Consider the following 19,520-nt stretch of genomic DNA (forward strand, 5'->3'; position numbering starts at 1 on the left):
CAAATATTTTTTTTTTTTTTTTTGTCTCTTGAGTTTTGAGACTGGAGACCAGGCACTCTACCAAATGAGCACTCTACCAATTGAGCTCCATCCCCAGGCCCATAGTATTTTTATTTCCTCTCTCTCTTTCTCTCACTCTTTCTATATATACCCATATAAACATTTACCTAACCACTGAATATAGGAAATGCATAATTTTCAATTTGTAGAGATTCATGTGTGTATCTTTTCTTTAATTATAATTGATTTAAAAAATAAAAAATATATTTATTTTATTTTACTTGGTAAGAGGACTGAATTCAGCTGGGGGCTTAATCATTGAGTCATATCCTCAGACCTATTTATTTATTTAGGTACCAGTAACTGAACCAAGGGTTGTTGAACCATTGAACCATCATTTTTATCCCCAATTTTTAAAAATATTTTTATTTTGAGACAGGGTCTTGCAAAGTTGCTTAGGCTAAGTTGCTGAGGCTGGCTTTGAAAATTAAGTTCTCCTGCCTCAGCCTCTTGAATCATTGGTATTTCAGGTATGAGCCACCATGCCTGGCTAGAATTGATTTTAATCCTATTCTACACTTTTAAATTTATCCTTTAATATTTTTATAACTACTGTATTTGTCTAACCATGCTATGCATTTTTATACAGATGCTCCTTTACTTATATGGTGTTGCATCCCTGCAAGCCTATCATAAATTGAAAATGTTATAAGTAAAAAAATGTAGTTTACACATCTAATCCATAAGACTGTAGCTTAGCCTTACCTACCTTAAATGTGCTCAGAACATTTAGGTTACCCTACAATTCGATTATTGTAGGGCAATCTACTCCAACTGTAGCGTAATCTAACATAAAGTCTATTTTATAATAAAGTGTTGAATATCTCATGTGTTATATTAAATATCTATATCTAAAAAACAATGGCAACACACTCCATTGTAAAGTATGGGTATTCAATCCGGAAAAAGAGCAAAATTCCAAATTCTAAAATTCTCAGTACACCTTTTTCTTTCTTTTTCCACGTCCTTAGCCCCCACTGCCCTTCTTTCTTTTTGGTGGTACTGGGGATCAAACTCAGGGGCACTTTGCCTTCATCTATCTTTATTTTGAAACAGGATCTAGCTCCTCAGTAAAAATTTTTAACATCACTTTCCCCTATTAACATCAATTTCTACCTATTTTACCTCAGCTCTAATTGTTCCCCCAATCTAGTGTCTATTCCAGGTAGCCAGCTGTCCCAGGACAGTTCAAACCCATAGTGTGCTCAGCCTGATTGCCCCTTCCACTCTCCTTTCCATGCTATTTGGTACTGTCTGGCAGTTTGGTCCTCATGGGATTAGAAACTGGAAGTATACTCATCCTCAGTATCACATATCCCTTGTGGAGCCCTGGAGCTGCACAGAGGGGCAAGGGATGATGGTGCTGGAAGGGATATTCAGAGAAATCTGTGCTTTGTGCACCAGGGGAAACTTCAGGGAAGGAATGGCAGTGGGAGCAGGGACCCATGGCCAAGAACCCCTCAAGGTATAGGCACTTAGTCCTGCAGCTACAGAGAACAGTGGCTGCTGATGGCAGTTAGCAGTCTCTTCCTGAAATTATCCTTGCCCCAAGGTCATGTCCCCTCTCTTGGAAACTTGGCCCTGGCTTGGCAATATAGATGTTTCTTGCCTCCAGGCAGGACATCTTTGACCAACAACCAGGCCAAATTCCAGAGCTCCCTGTGAAGTGAAAGGAGGTACATCCTGACTCAACACTGCTTCTGACCAGTCAGTTCCCCTCACCATCCATAGGTGCTGTTCCTGAGCATAGTCTCCAGTGAACTTCCTGCTGCACATGGCAAGTGTGTTCAATTTCCCAGGGAACCTAATCTAAGGCACTTGGGTCCAGGGAGGCTACAGGAAGCAGACTCTAAAATGGGATTCTGGAGCTGCACCCCCAGCTGGTCCCCACCTCTGAGGGACAAATGCCCTGGCATGCTATAGTAGGTGAAATTACCAGGACTTTCACAGTTGGTGAGTTGGGATGGGATGTAATATCAAGCTTCTGAAAGATTCTGGGGCAGGACTAATGATAAGGTCTGGAAGTTGGATGGATGCTGTTGAGACTGTTGACTGAGAAAGACAAAGGCAAGCATGACTAGGTGATGAGTTAAGTGTCAAAGCCACTGGACTTTCCAGGCTGCATTTAAAGAGACTTTATTTCTTGTTGTTAGAGAGCTGAAAATGCCGAGAATGTGGCCCAGAGCTTAATAGAGCTCAAAAACAAAATGATGAACTCTCAGGCTGGGTCAGTCTAGATGGGAGGAGGCAGAACATAAAGTTGGATATGACAGAGTTTACTAATGTAAGAACACTCTTACAGACCATCCTGTTCACCCATTGCATTGACAATATCACTGCAATTGGTTAATTGGTACAGAAGATAAAGAAGCATGGAAATTATGTTTGAAGACTTTGTAAGGTATAGACACTTCAGAGGAATGGAGACAAATTCTATGGGTTCAGGGGGTTCCCACATTTGTGAAGGTTTTTTTTTTTAAAGAAAGAAAGAGAGAGAGAGAGAGAGAGAGAGAGAGAGAGAAATTTTTTAGTGTTTATTTTTTAGTTTTCGGCGGACACAACATCTTTGTTTGTATGTGGTGCTGAGGATCGAACCCGGGCCGCACGCATGCCAGGTGAGCACGCTACTGCTTGAGCCACATCCCCAGCCCCTGTGAAGGTTTTTTTTGTTATAATTTTACTGAGTAATATTTGACAGACAATAAGCTGCCTATATATATTTTAGGAGATGTGTCCTGAGATTTGAACCCAGGGCCTTGTGCATGCATGTGCTCTACCACTGAGCTACATTCATAGCCCTGAAACTGACTATATTTATATTGTAAAATTTGGACTGGTTAGTGCTCAATGATAGAGTGCTTGCCTAGCCTGTGCAAGACATTCCAGCATTTGATGTTATATGATCATCAAATCAAACAAACATAAAAATCAATGTAAAACATAAAGTTTGAAGAGTTTTTTGACAGGTGTATATGACCATGAAATCAGAATAGTCAAGAAAATTAACCCTAAACCTTCCTTTCATAGTACTATTTTTTTTTTTAAGGTGGTGGTGGTGTTGTGGATCAAACCCAGGGCTTTCTGTATGCCCTCTCCCACTGAGCCACATTCTCAGTCCCTAAAGCTCTAGAGGTTTTTTGTAATTCATTTCTCCCTTTCCTGCTGACCCACTCCCCAGTGCCAGTACCCAAGCAGCTTTCTGTCTGATTAGTTTACATTTTCTAGACTTTTATATAGATGGAGCCATATAGTCTATACTCCTTTATCTGGTTTCTTTGCACCAGTATAGTTGTTTTTAGATCCATCTTTGTTGATTTCTCTCCTTATTCTGAAATAGTATTCTATTATTTAAATATGTCATAATTTATCAATTCACCTGTTGATGAACATTCAGATTGTTTTTAACTATTACAAATAAAACTCATTTTGGATGGTGAGGGGTTTCTGGATTGAACCCAGGGTTGCTCAAACACTGAGCCACATCTCCAGCCCTTTTTAATATTTTGTTTATATACATATAAAAAAAACCTTCTCACTAAGTTTTAGGGTCTTGCTAAATTGCTGAGGCTGACTTTGAACTTGCCATCCTCCTGCCTCACCCCCGAGCTGCTGTGATTACGGACATGTGCCATTATGCCAGACATATAAAACCTCTATAAATATTAAATGTGTAAGTCTTCCTGTGGGGCATATATTTTCATTAAACTTGGGTAAATACCTAAGAGTATACCTGGCTAAATCATATGGTTGTAGCATTTTACATTCCCACCAGCATTGAGGGAAGAATTCAGTTTCTCCACATCCTTACCAATACTTGGTATGATCAGTCTTTTTTTTTTTTTTCTTTGCTGGGAAACAAACCCAGGGCCTCATGCATACTAAGCAAATGCTGTGTCACTAAGGTACACCCCCAGCCTCTGGTCAGTCTTTTTGGTAATAGGCATCCATAGTGAGTGTGTAAGACTACAGGATAGAGAGACTTTGAGGAAGTTTTGCTTCCCAGGCCCCTCAGGAAAACCCCAAGCTCTTTATACTATTCATGTCTTTTTGAAGGATCTGTGTCACTATACTCATGATCCTTGAGAAAGGCATGGAGTTCTGGAGGTTTTATTTGTATTTTATTCAAACGCTGAGCATTTATGGTTTTATTCTTGGTGCTATTTTAAGAAACTGTTGCCTGTGATAGAAGAATGACAATAATGAGGAGAAGGTGAGGAAGCCTCTTTAAAAATAAGATGTACTGATGGGTACATCTTGCATGCATGTACTCCATGCCTGTGATCCCAGTGGATTAGGAAGCTGAGGCAGGAGGATTATGAGTTCAAAGCCAGCCTCAGCAACTTAGCAAGGCACTAAGCAACTCAGTGAGACCTTGTCTCTAAATAAAATACAAAATAGGGCTGAGAATATTGCTCAGTGGTTGAGTGCCCCTGAGTTCAATCCCTGGTACAAAAAAAATGTATTAACTTTAAAAAAAATTTTTTTTGAAATGATTATAGATCCACAGGAAACTGAAAAAAGATGTATAAGGAAGTTTCATGTAAATTACTCTTCACCCAGTGGTAACAACTTCGTTATGAAGCAATATGAAAAACAGGAAACTGAAATTGATATAGTCCAGAATTTATTCAGATTTCATCAGTTAATACATATTTGTGATGTGTTATGTATATGAATGTGACTAGGTCAATGCAGTTTTACCACATGTAAATATTTGTGTAACCAGCACCACAATCAAGATATGGATGGAGCTGTGGATGTAGCTCAGTGGTACAGCATGTGCTTAGCATGTATGAGGCCCTGGGTCAATTCCTAGTACTGAAAAAAAAAAAAAGATACTGAACAATTTTGTCATAACAAGAGTACTTCCTTTACTTACATCCATGTCCCTCTCCTTTACCCCTACTCTGGCAACCACTAATTTGACTTTTAGCTCTATATTTTCCCATTTCAGAAATGTTATACAAGCTGTGAACCGTCATATTCACCTGTAATCTCATCACTTGGGAAGCTGAGAAAGGAAGATTGTGAGTTCAAGGCCAGCCTTGGCTATTTAGGGAGGTCCTGTCTCAAAGTAAAAAATAAAAAAGAGCTGGGGATACAGCTCAGTGGTAGAGCCCCTGGGGTTCAGTCCCCAGTACAGCCTCATCCCAAAAAAGTTCATAATGGAATTAAGCAATATGTACTCTTTTTAGATGGGTTTCTTTTTTGTGTGGTGTTGGGATTTGAACCCAGGGCTTCATGCATACTAGACACTCACTCTACCAGTGAGCCATGATCCTAGCCCCAAGGTTGGCTTTTTTCTTTTTCTTTCTTTCCTTTTTTTGAGTGTCAGGGGGATACTGGGGATTAATCCAAAGGGCACTTAACCACTGAGCCACATACTCATTCCTTTTTATTTGTTGAGACAAGGTCTTATTAAGTTGCTTAGGGTTTTACTAAATTGCTGAGGCTGGCCCTGCACTTGAGTTCCTCATGTGTCAGACTACAGAGCCTCTGGGACTATAGGTGTGATCCTACAGTCAATATAGATAGACTATAGATTGACTTTTTTTTGCTCAGCATAATTTGCTTGAGATCCTTCTATGATGTTGAACATATTAATAATCTGTTCCTTTTTATTGCCAAGAAATATTACATGGTATCAAATGTGCCAAAATTTGTTTAACCATTCATCCATGAAGGGCATTTGAGTTTCTCTCCAGTTAAGGCAATTATTAATAATGCCTCTATGAATATTTATGGTCAAGGGTTGGAGTGAGCATAAGTTTTCACATTTTTTTAAACCTAATTTATTTATTTATTTATTTTAAAGAGAGAGGGAGCCTTTCCGCGCTGCCCAGGGAAGGATCCATAGGGCGTTGTTCTTGATTCCCGTGGTAACTTTAAAGGGAAACTGTCACAATGTCCGGAGCCCTTGATGTCCTGCAAATGAAGGAGGAGGATGTCCTCAAATTCCTTGCAGCAGGAACCCACTTAGGTGGCACCAACCTTGATTTCCAGATGGAACAGTATATCTACAAAAGGAAAAGCGATGGCATCTACATCATAAATCTGAAGAGGACCTGGGAGAAGCTTCTGCTGGCAGCTCGTGCCATTGTTGCCATTGAAAACCCTGCTGATGTCAGTGTAATATCCTCTAGGAATACTGGCCAGCGGGCTGTGCTGAAGTTTGCTGCTGCCACTGGAGCCACCCCTATTGCTGGCCGCTTCACTCCTGGAACCTTCACTAACCAGATCCAGGCAGCTTTTCCGGGAGCCACCTCTTCTGGTGGTTACTGATCCCAGGGCTGACCACCAGCCTCTTACAGAAGCGTCCTATGTCAATCTGCCTACCATTGCTTTGTGTAACACAGACTCTCCTCTGCGCTATGTGGACATTGCCATTCCGTGCAACAAGGGAGCTCATTCTGTGGGTCTGATGTGGTGGATGCTGGCCCGAGAAGTTCTGCGCATGCGTGGCACCATTTCCCGTGAGCACCCATGGGAGGTTATGCCTGATCTATACTTCTACAGAGATCCTGAAGAGATTGAAAAGGAAGAGCAGGCTGCTGCTGAAAAGGCTGTGACCAAGGAGGAATTTCAGGGTGAATGGACTGCTCCAGCTCCTGAGTTCACTGCTACTCAACCTGAGGTTGCAGACTGGTCTGAAGGTGTGCAGGTGCTCTCTGTGCCTATCCAGCAGTTCCCTACGGAAGACTGGAGTGCCCAGCCAGCCACTGAAGACTGGTCTGCAGCTCCCACTGCTCAGGCCACTGAGTGGGTAGGAACAACAACCCAGTGGTCTTGAGTTGTTCTGCAGTCACACATTAATAAGCAAGGTGGAAATAAGGAGAATAAGCACCAATTTACGGAGAATAAACAACCAATTTCTAAAAATAAATAAATAAATAAATAAATAAAGAGAGAGGGAGAGAGAGAGAGAGAGAAAATTTTTAATATTTATTTTTTATTTTATTTTATTTTTTTTTGCGGACACAACATCTTTGTTTGTATGTGGTGCTGAGGATCGAACCTGGGCCGCACACATGCCAGGTGAGCACGCTACCGCTTGAGCCACATCCCCAGCCCGAAGTTTTCACATTTTTTAAAAGAATTTTTAGTGTAGATGGGCACAATCTTTATTTCTTTATTTACTTTTATGTGGTGCTGAGGATCGAACCCAGTGCCTCATGTGTGCTAGGCAGGCGCTCTACCACTAGCCACAACTCCAGCCCCAAGTTTTTACTTTTTTGTGATAGACTCCAAATATGTGAATGTTGAGTTGTATGGTGAGTGTATGTTCAGTTTTATTAGAAACTACCATCTGTATCCAGGGTGACTGTACCATTTTGTATTACTTTGAGCAATGTGTGCATTATTTTGTGTCACACTATTTTTTTTCTTCCTACAGTACTAGAGACAGAACCCAGGGCCACTCTACCACTGAGTTACATCTCCAGCCCCCTGCTTATTTTTAATTTTGAGACAGTCTCTAAGTTGTGGACTCGTGATCCTCCTGCCTGAGCTTCTCAGTAGCTACAGCACCTGGCTCTTCATCTTCACTCTTTCTCCATTGAACACTATCTCCTAGCAATGTAATAAATAAAATAAAACAAAAATATTCTTTTGTATGTATGTGGGTGGTACTGGATGGAACTCAGGGCTTTGCCCCATACTAGGCAAGCACTCTATCTCTGAGCTGTATCCCCATCTCTAATTTTTTTTTTTGGTTCCCAGGATTGAACCCAGGGACACTCAATCACTGAGCCACATCCCCAGCCCTCTTTTGTATTTTATTTAGAGACAGAGTCTCACTGAATTGCTTAGTGCCTCGCTAAGTTGCCGAGGCTGGCTTTGAACTCACGATCCTCCTGCCTCAGCCTCCTGAGCTGCTGGATTATAGGCATGTGCCACCACGCCTGGCCCTGTCCCTATTTTTATTTTATTTTGAAATAGCAATTCATTAAGTTGTTCAGGATGGCCTCAGATTTGCAGTCCTCCTCTCTTAGTTTCCTGAGTTGCTGGAATTATAGGCATGCATCACTGTGCCTAGCTTGTGTCATGCATAGTTTTAGGCACTCCAGTATGTTTATAGTGATATCTTATTGTGGATTTAATTTGCATTATTCTAATAGCTAATAATGTCGAATATCTTTTCATGAGTTATGCCAGTGTATATCCTTTTTGGTGAAATATATGTTCATGCCTTTTGGTCATTTACTCTTTGAATTGTTAAAACATTGGGTGTCTTTTTTTAGTGGGGGTACCAGGGATTGAACTCAGGGGTACTCAGCCACTGAGCCACATCCCCAGCCCTATTTTGTATTTTATATAGAGACAGGTTCTCACTGAGTTGCTTAGAGCCTCTCTCTCTCTCTTTATCTCCCTCTCTCTCTCTCTTTTTTTTGCTAAGGCTGGCTTTGAACTAGTAGTTTTAGCTTTCACATTTAGATTGATAATCCATTTTGAGTCATTTTCTGCATATACAATTAATTTGCATATATTGACCTTAGATATTCTTCCATTATGCTAAACTCATCACTGGAGATTTTAGGGGTCCGGTAGTTTAGGATATTCTTGAACATTCCCTCCAAAGTAAACTGATTGCATTTTTTTAAAATCAGGGATTGAACCCAGGGCACTTATACCCAGCCCATTTTTTTTTTTTTTTTTAATTTTTGAGAAGGACTGGGGATGTGGCTCAAGCGGTGGCGCGCTCGCTTGGCATGCGTGCGGCCCGGGGTTCGATCCTCAGCACCACATACAAACAAAGATGTTGTGTCCGCTGAAAACTAAAAAATAAATATTAAAATTCTCTTAAAAAAATTTTGAGGGGCTGGGGTTGTGGCTCAGAGGTAGAGCGCTCGCCTACCATGCGTGAGGCACTGGGTTCGATCCTCAGCACCACATAAAAATGAAATAAAGATATTGTGTCCACATATAACTAAAAAAATATATAATTTTTTTTTTTGAGATTGGGTCTTGTTAAGTTGCTCAGGGTTTCACTAAGTTGCTCAGGCTGGCTTTGAACTTGCAATTCTCTTGCCTCAGCCTCATGAGTTGCTGGGATTACAGGCATGTGCCACTGTGCCCAGTATAGATGATTTTTTTTTTATCCCCCATCAACAAGATAAAAGTAACATGCATGGTAAACTTGCTTGGGCTTGAAGATAGCAAATTTCATGGGTGGAGATGCTGTTCCGGCTCATTTACTGAGCTGCATGAAGGGCTGTTGGCTTTGATTGGGATCCAGAGCAGGAAAGGGGTCTTATAGTAAGTTCAGGTTGTGGCAATGTAAACAGCTGTACCCCTTGTACCGTAAAATCTGACAGAACTTACTGTATTTCTGTGATAAGAAAAGATGCTATTTAGAGCTATTTATGGCAAGTACCAATGTGAGTATCACAATGTAGACCCTTAGGTTTCTGGATCAAGGCCATACCATGTATAATTGAGAATTATAGATATATGCCATCCAACCCAAGCCCCCCCTGCTTAAACAAAATAACCCCTAGAGTGCTCCTGGATTCTGATGGGGGAGAGAACACCTTCTAAGAGACATCTTAAGTGACAGCCAGAGCCACTTGGCTTGAGCCAGGTTCTGCTAGACTCATCAAGTCAAGAGGTCACTGGACCCAAGAGCAGCCCACAGTTAATGGTGGTATTTCATCCCAGATTGGGCATGAAAGAGCCAGATGACATATATAAACTGCACAGCAGATGGTCCGGGCCCTGCATCACCCACTAATATTGCATCAGGGCTGCTCTCTTATTCATTTCTGAACTGGAGCTGTGCAAAGTGTCCTGACACAGGTGGGAGGAAAGGGACCAAGCTTGGACAGGCTAGCTTGCTGGGTGGTTGTAAGCAAAAAACATTGCTGTACCATAGCCAAACATGAGGAAACCCTGAGAAACAATGGTGAGGGAAAATCCTCCCAATGGGCAGAAATTCTGGCAATGCACTTAGTCATTCAATGTATGAAAAGAAGTAGACTATGGTTATACACTATGTTAACACATGGACAGGGATTAATTGCTTAGCTGGTGATCAAAAACCCAGGAGAAAGACTGGGAGATATGGTAGGCTGAAAATTACATCCTCCCCAGATATACCCTTGTCCTAATCCTGGAACCTGTGAACATGATCTTACTTGGAAAAAGTGTCTTTGCATTTGAGATTTAGTGTTTTTCAAATGTGATCATTTTGAATTATCTGGATGGGCCCTAAATATTATGAGTGTCCTATAAGAGAGTGACAAAAGGAGATTAGATGCACACAGAAGAGGCCACATGACTACGAAATGCAGACACAAACCCCAGGTTGCTGGCATGTTCTAGAACAACTTGGTACCAGTATATGAGAACAGATCCCTAAAGTACCATAAAACCAAATAAAAAGGCAGACAGAGTCAGGATTGCTTGCGCTTGAAGATAGCATTGGGAGTGCATTGGGAGATATACTGACATAAATGTGGTGCTTGGTTAGGACTAAAAATGTCTTCATCCAAGTCAGAATGGACCTAGTTTATCTTAGGTTAATAATATAGAAGAGTTAGGCACATTCCTAGTGCCAGGGTCCTGTTGAAAAGCTCCACACAGCACTATAATGGTTTTATCTTTTTTTCTTTTTTGCAGTGCTGGAGATCCAACCCAGGGATGCTAGGCAAATACTCTACCACTGAGCTATACCCGCAGCTCTGTTTTATCTATTTATAGTATGCTAGAAAGCTTTGCAGCATCAACCAACCAGTGGTAATCAGACATGTGGTTAAGACTTCAGATGATGCAGTCATGTCAAGCTGAATTCAAACAAGTTGATACCATAAGCTGAAAGGAGCAAGGCACAGATTTAGCCCTCGAGCCTCTGTAGTGAGTTCAGCCCTGATGACAACTTGGTTTCCTTGATTTCAGACTCCTGGCCTCCAGAACTGTGTGAGAAAAAAAAAAATCTGTTCTTTTATGTCACTAAGTTTTTGGCAATTTGTTACAGCAGCTCAAGAAAGTAACAAGTGTAAGCACGAGGAAGTCTCTGTAGAGGCCCATGCATGGAGCTGCAGGAATGGACATGTGAAGGTCCATGCATCACATGTAGCTATCTCAAGTAGATGTGCATTCTGCTTCTGTTGCAGAACCCCAAACATCAGTTGATGGAGGTCATAAAGCTTTTCCATAAGATCTTGTATTTACTCTCTAGTCTTACTTGGGCCTCTACAATGTATCATGACCTTGCTATCTGTGGCTCACATAGCATTGGAACTACTTGCCTCCTTTTTCAACCCTCATCAAGAAAAATTTTGTGTGGTGACATCTGTACTCTCTTGTGATGTTTATCTTCTCTCTCTGGTCAGGCCAGGTTTCTGCTCCCCATTGCAAGTGTTTGTAATCTCACATCATTTATTTTGTAAGGCAAAGCTTCTGGAAGAAAACTTCTGGGAGTTCTCACTGGCTCCTGCTGGCTTGGGGCTTCCTGTTTTAACTGCTCCAGCATCTTCTGCAAGCCAGTGTTTTCCATCTGAACTGGATGGAGTTCAGCTTTGTGGGGTGATGGGGCCTTTTAACCTCTAAGATTTTGGCCTGTAAAATTCTTTATAAAATCTTCAATTACTCCATAGATAAACAACTTTATAGTATATTTTTAAAATTCTTTTTGGTTTTTAAACTAGCAAGAAGATTTTCTAATATTAGCAAATCTTTAAGCCTAGACACTTCCTTGAAGAGATTTTTTTTTTTAATTGTGTGCTTTGTGCCTTAGTTCCTAAAATAGGGGGTTTACTATTTGGGGCTTTTCTTCACTGTCTGACAAGGTTTGAAGCATTTTAAATTTTTGTTTACATTTTAGCTCCATCTGTGGTTCAGTTATTCCCCCCTTCCATAGAAACAACTCTCCAGAAAAAAATGCCTCCCAAAATCATATGCTCAAAACCCTCCTGACAATTAGAACCAGGCTTCAGATTTTCAGGCAGAGGACCACTAGCACCTCTGTCATGAAGAGAGCTCTCTGCCGGGCTCTGAGCCCCAATCACTACCTCATTGGCAGCCTCAAAATCCGGTCTAAGCTCTTTCAGGCCTTTCCATTGGAGACATCCTGGTGTATGTTGCAGCTCCAGAGTCAAGGCTGTTGGCTGGGCCAGGATACTCCGAATTCCTTCATTGTCATCTGTCAGCCAGAACCCATTTCCAGTTGGTTCCTGTGTACATTTCTTTGCAGGCCAAGAAGTGGCCTATGGGTGGCACAAGCTGGGCATCAATGACATTACCTGTGGGGTGTATTTGAAGCCTCTGTCTCTTTTCTACAGCTCCTTTGCTCTGTGATGTCCATACAGGGTGGTAAGAAGGGATCTAAGTCTCTTTTTTGCCAGACCCAGGCAGAGCCTTTACCTGAACCACAGATACGTCCCAGTATCCCAGCTTCCGGAGATCTCTCAGCCCCGCCCCTCCTGCCTTCCTCAGCTCCGCCCCCACCCAAACAACAAATCAGAGGCTCTGTTCAAGGTGCGTCACAAAGGTATTAATTGCCCCGCCCTCCACAATTCTGCCTAGAACTCGGTGTCCCCATGGTGAGCAGAGTTGTGCTGCTTTTCCTGCAGGAAGTGGTCTCACACAGGGAGATCCTAGCACAGATACCCTAGGAACAGGTGAGGGGCTGAGGGGCCCTTGCCCTTGTTGGTTAGTGACTTTGTCTCTGCCTGCATCTCTTCCTCTTTCATGGTTTCTTCACTTTCTTGCAGGGACCATGGTTTCCTAGGGCCTTCACTCCTTATTTCTGAAAACAAAGTTATTTCTTCCCCAAGAATCAATCCTTTTCCCCTCTAAGCAATACCATTCTTTGGGTGATCTGAGCCAAGTTCACAGAGAGCAGGGTCTTCTGAGGGCCTTTCCTTTTGTCAGGGATTAGAGTTGGATCAGATTGACAGTTTGGTCCAGCTCTGTCCAGCAAGACTGGAGCAAGGGAGGAAGAGTATGGTGTGTGTGTGTGTGTGTGTGTGTGTGTGTGTGAGAGAGAGAGAGAGAGAGAGAGAGAGAATCAGGAAAAATATCCTCCTTAATAAGTGATGTGTGGAGCTCCTGTGCCATCTATACCATGAGGAGAAGTCTGCCAGGAGCCCTGCTTGTGTGGCTAAGAGATCTCTGACTTTGGAGATCATATCCCATTATCTAAACTACATTGGTTAGATTTTCCCATCCTTGATACTGGAAGCATCCTTTATGATATACCATCCTTTATGACATGTTGTATCCCACCTTAAACACCCATGTGGCTCCAGATCTCAGGGTTACTAGTCACTGTACTGCCTCCAAATACATAGGTTAGCCATCTCACACCCACATTTCCCAGCTTTCCATCTGACCTCACTCTCCCTTATCCTTTGAAACTCTTTCCCCACTTGGCTTGAGGTGACATTCCCTGGTCATTTCTTAATGGGCCTCCATGAGTTTCACTTTATCTACCTTCAACAGTGGCAGTGCCATGGGTCCAGCCTTTGGACTTTTCCCTCTTTAATCTTTTAATCCTCCTTAAATGAAGTAGCTTTAAATTTCATCTGTGCTAACTCTACAAACTTCTATCATTTTTGTGAATGCAATACTCAAGTGGCAGTTCTTGTGCACATCCATGCTTGAGTGTCTTATAACCAACTTGAATCAAGCATGTTCAAAATAAGAGTTCCTGATGATCATAGCTCAAGAAACACAGCCCTCCATCAGTATTCTCCATTTCAGTAAAAAGATCTAGGCTCAAAAAACAAAACAAAACAAAACAAAAACAAAAACAAAAACAAAAAAAAAAGATTAGGCTCTCCTGGAGGCCTAGTCTGTTTTTCTCCCATTTTCTATTTAATGCATGTCAAATCCCATCAGACTTTCACCATCTTCATTGCTCCTGCTCTAGTCTTTATTCTGGCATCTAAACTATTGAAAGCCTTAGATAGGCTTTTCCTGCTGCCTTCTAATTCCCAATGGACTCTCTGCAATTTTTATTTTATTCATTTATTTTTTGGTACTGGGGATTGAAGCCAAGGATGCTTAACCACTGAATCACATCTCCAGCCCTTTTTATTTTGAGTTAGGTTCTCACTAAAATTGCTGAGGGTCTGGTTAAGTTGCTGAGGTTGTCTTTGAACTTGTGACCTCCTGCCTCAGCTTTCTGCGTCTCTAGGATTATAGGTGTGCACCACTGTGCCTGGCTTTCTCTACACAATGAAATCAATCAGAGCGTGTCACTGTGATCTGTAGGCCCCTTCCCCATCTTCCTCTCCTTCCCTGCTCTGCTACGCTGACCCCATGCTATTCTAATGTGATAAGCCTATTCTTATCCCAGGACTTTTACCCTCCCTGACCATCATATCTAAAACTGTCCACTGGCCCAAGGCACCCCTACATAGACAACACTCCAAAGGAAGACATACTACTGCAGCATGTGCTGTGCTGTAGCTTCAAGGTAGAGGTTGAATGATTGCTCTGAATGCTTCACTCTCCTGCAGTAGTAGCATTTAGCCATATGGCATCATAGTGATGGGTGTGGACTTCCAGCCTCCTTGACATTAGGCTTGGCAGGTGGCTTGCTTTGGCTACAGAAACATACTGAGATGATTTCTTGAGCTTGCTTCCAATGTCATCAATGACCCTTGATGAAGCACTTACTTATTGTCTCAGTTCACCTGCAGATAGGGCTGAGATGGATACCAGTCACCAGAGCTCAAAGGCATCTTCCTTCAGTTCTTCATCAACAGTAAAAAGAAGGGACCATACCACAAGTACAGTCATGATGTATGCTGTCTAAAGCTCCTTGCACATAGTAACTTATTTAAAATTCACAAGCCAAGGGGAGGCTCTTTTATCATTGTTCCATACAAAGGCAAAATGAAAGTACAGTGTGGTCACAGCCAGCTTGTGATATAGTTGAATTCAAGAGTACCCAGCCTCCACACCCTGAGCCAGGATCCCAGCTGCTGTGAGGGCTACCTCTCTGGTTTTTAGCCTAGCTCTCAAACTCCTCCTGTTTTACTCTGGCAGAGGAGCAGTCTTGTTCTGACTGACCACGATGGGCATTACTTAGAAATATAAGGATTCTCCATGATGTTGAAAACCAGGTCTGAAGCAGAAGATGAGTCTGCAGAGGTGTCCCTAGTAGAGCTGGGCTGTCCTGCATCTGCCCAGGCATACCCCACCTACCCAGGCACCTCACTTGTGGGGCAGGAGCTGGACAGCAGGCTCACTTAGCTATTACCAAGTCAATGTGTTTTCTTCTCCATCACTAGAGCAAATGCAGATGGAAAGCCACATCATGTTTATTCATGGAGTTTGTAAGTTAGTGTGAGGGCACATTGCCTGGAGCTATGTGACTTGGTTTACCTCACATTGAGGGCAATGTGGTGCTAATGCCCAATGCAACATGCTTACCTCCATGGATTCCCAAATCAAGTCCATGCCCACCAGCTACAGAGTCTGGTGTTTTACTTGCTTCTGTTCTACCCTAAGAGTCCTAGAAGCCCTCACTCAAGTCCCCAGTCAAATCTTGTGGGACATGTTAGCTGGTGCGAAGAAGCCTGTATCACCATCAGTTTCTTTTTATTTATTTTGAAATGGGATCTTGCTATGTAGCCCAAGCTGGCCTCAAACTTCTGGGTTCCAGGCTATTCCCCTGCCTCAGCTTCCCAAGTAGCTGGGACTATAGGCACATGCCATGGCATCTGGCCTACCATCAGTTTCTTTCTTTTTTATAAAAAATTTCAACAATCTATTTTTTTCCTACCATAAATTTCTTGTGGCATCATTTGCTGAATATCCAATCCTGTCCTTACAATCCTGGCTGTGAGACCACCATTTGTTAAAGATGTAATTTCTGGACTTTAGTTTAAAATGGGTCTTTTGGCAAGCATGGCCAAAAAGCAGAAATCATCCAATGATGTCAAGACTAAGTGGCCTGGTTAAATGATTACAATAACCAGCAATAGAAGAATGAAGGTGAGAAATCCCTTCTGGGGTTTGATACAGAACTATTTTATAAGATTGTTCCCAGGGGGAAGATAGCAAGGACATTGACACAGCTCCAGGCCTTCTAATCACCCTGAAAAGTGTATGAATTCTAGGACATTTTTATTAATATAACATTCTATTAATATTTTGTACATTTTGCCTGTGAAAAATTAACCTCTGAACTACACTTTTAGATTTTAGAGATTTTTCTACCCTGTGGGCTGGATAAACAGGTCAGCAGGTCATCTTTTTAATGTTGTGCAATTAAAAAATGTGAAGCTAATTAAATGTAAAGGATGTCATCATGCCTATTATTTCTAGGACCTCACTTCTGTTTGATTACCATGCCAAAGTGGTAAGGTGAGGGGAACTTTTGGCTGTCCAGGAAGCACCAAGTGTTTTTGGATCTTGGTTATTTCCAAGTTTAGCGTCCAATCATAAGGAAGACAACATCACAAAGGCTTGTCTGAAGAGATTGGCTGCTTGGCTGAGGTTGAATTATAAGTACCTGAGAGGAGACAGGTACAAGATCATGTATAGAGAATGGTAAAGGGCATGCAGAGACAGCTGATGCATTCTTTCAAACTACAACACAAATGTTGGAAAACTACAAAGGAAAGTAAGGAAATGATTACAATTGGGAGTAAGAGTGAAGCCCTATGGTTGGGGGAATGTGTTCATCTCCAAGGTCATCAGTTTGCACCCTTAAGATGCAAACTCAGGCAGACACAGGTTGTCGGAGGTAATAGTGTGTCTAGCTTTATATGCTGAGTCCTTATTATTATTATTATTATTATTATTATTGGTACCAGGGGTGCTTAATCATGAGCTACTTCCCCAGCCCTTTTTATTTTTTATTTTGAGACAGGGTCTCACTAAGTTGCCTAGGGTCTTGCTAAGTTGCTGAGACTGGCCTCAAACTTGCAATCCTTCTGCCTCAGACTCTCAACACTGGGATTACACATGTGTACCACCGTGAGTCCTTAATTTTAGACTTATTTTTTATATTTTTTACTTTCCCCCCTGCAAAGATCTCTCTCTCTCTCTCTCTCTCTCTCTATACATATATATAAAACATGTACAGACTTTTTTCAAACAATACATTATAATAACCATTTACTCATGATATAACTTTTTTTTTAAAGATCATTCTTCTTTTTAACCATTAATTAATTAGTTAATTATTTTTTTAGGTGGTGCTGAGGATTGAACCCAGTGCCTCACATGTGCTACGCAAGCACTCTACCACTGAGCCACAACCCCAGCCCCCTCATGATATAATTTTGATTTACAAATGACAGATAGAAAAATTATTTTTTTGGTGCTGGGGATTGACTCCAGGGCCTTGTACATGCAAGGTAAGCAGGTAAGCACTCTAAAAATTGAGCTGTACCCCTAGTCCAGGATATATTTTTATTACTGTTTCCCCTATTGGTCCTGTTTTTTTTTTTTTTTTTTTGGTACCAGGGATTGAACCCAGGGATGCTTAACTACTGAGCCACATCCTCATCCCTTTAATGTATTTTATTTAGAGACGGTTTTTCTGAGTTGCTTAGTGCCTTGCTGAGTTTCTTAGTCCTTGCTGAGTTGCTGAGTCTGGCTTTGAACTCATGATCCTCCTGTCTCAGCCTTCCAAGTCTATAGGATTACAGGCATGCACCACCGCCCCCAGCTCCTGGCCCTTATTTTTGAAAATAGTTTTTATTGGTGCATTAAAATTATACAAAATAGTGGGATTCATTGTGACATATTTAAACATGCACATAATTTGAAAAATCTTTTATTTGGGGGGGTACTGGGGATTGAACTCAGGGGCAATCGACCACTGAGCCACATCCCCAGCTGTATTTTATATTTTATTTAGAGACAGGGTCTTACTGAGTTGCTTAGCACCTCACTTTTTTTGCTGAGGCTGACTTTGAACTTGTAATCCTCCTGCCTCAGCCTCCCAAACTGCTGGGATTATGGATGTGTGCCACCATGCCCAAGCTTTTTAGAACTCTTTATGTTTTATCTTTATAATTTTTCATGTTCAAAATATCTCATTTGTTCTTTAAAGGTGAGGAAAATGACAACGTACAAAACTTCAATCACAGCAAAATCTACATGAGCCTAGGAAACAGCCCTGGATTGCTCCTGACAAACATCCTGTGAAAACCTGGTTCAGGAAAAATTCACTTTCATACATTGAGTTAGGTGAAAGGAACCAGCAAAGGATCTCTCTAAAGACACTGCACACCTAGGAAGTGAAGGAAACACAGATAGATGAGTCAGAGCATTACTGCAAGATATTTCCACAAGGATTTAAAAAAGCAGGATAAGGCATTCATCAAATGATGCCCAGTGATAAAGCCATCACTTCTGCAAACCAGAGACTTGTGACTTTTTTTAAAAATATTTTTTTAGTTGTTGATAGACCTTTATTTTATTTATTTATACATGGTGCTGAGAATCATACCCAGTGCCTCACACATGCCAGGCCAACGCGCTACCACTGAACCACAGCCTCAGCCTGAGACTTGTGACTTTTGAGGAGATAAAACACTACCTGACCAAGCTCAGGGATGGAAGAACTCAAGTTGGAAATGATGTGCTCCAGATCTGACCATGGGAAAAGATTGAGTCACTCTTTTCTGTGACTTAGAGAAATATTTGATTCTTCAAACCTCATGATATAACTTTTTTTTTTAAAGATCATTCTTCTTTTTAACCATTAATTAATTAGTTAATTATTTTTTTAGGTGGTGCTGAGGATTGAACCCAGTGCCTCACATGTGCTACGCAAGCACTCTACCACTGAGCCACAACCCCAGCTCCCTCATGATATAATTTTGATTTACAAATGACAGATAGAAAATATTTTCTTTAAATATTTATTTTTTAGTTTTAGGTGGACACAATATCTTTATTTTACATTTGTGTGGTGTTGAGGATCAAACCCAAGGGCTCGTGCATGCTAGGCAAGCACTCTACCACTGAGCCACAACCCCAGCCTGAAAATATATTTTTTTAAATATTTATTTTTTGGTGTAGTTGGACACAATACCTTTATTAATTATTTTTATGTGGTGCTAAGGATCGAATCCCAGTCCTTGCACATGTTAGGTGAGCACTCTACCTCTAAGCCACAACCCCAGCCCAGAAAATATTTTTTAAAAACTGACTGTATTAAACATGTACAGACTTTTTTCAAACAATACATTATAATAACCATTTACATAACATTTACATTGCATGAGTTATAAATCATCTAGAGATGATTTAGAGTATATAAGAGGAGCTGATATAGTAGTGCATGTCTGTGCTTGGTGGGTCTCTTGAGAGCTTTAGGATAGGGGCTGGTCACCCAGTGGAACCAATCGTATGAATAGAGGGTAGGAATTTTCAGGGAAAGGAGAGGGCCTGGAGATTGCAATGACAAATGATTTAATCAGTCATAGTACATAATGAAACCTCCATGACAATCCCTAAGCTGTGGGTCTGGGGAGATTCCAGGTTGGTGA

General features: G+C 41.4%; 1 pseudogene; it reads left to right on the top strand.

Annotated features, from left to right (window-relative positions):
* Nucleotides 1–5,911: 5,911 nt before the first annotated feature.
* Nucleotides 5,912–6,939, top strand: LOC107153393 (annotated as a pseudogene).
* The last annotated feature ends 12,581 nt before the right edge of the window (nucleotides 6,940–19,520 follow it).

The sequence above is a fragment of the Marmota marmota genome, unplaced genomic scaffold (assembly GCF_001458135.2).
Source record: "Marmota marmota marmota unplaced genomic scaffold, marMar, whole genome shotgun sequence".
Taxonomy (NCBI): domain Eukaryota; kingdom Metazoa; phylum Chordata; class Mammalia; order Rodentia; family Sciuridae; genus Marmota; species Marmota marmota.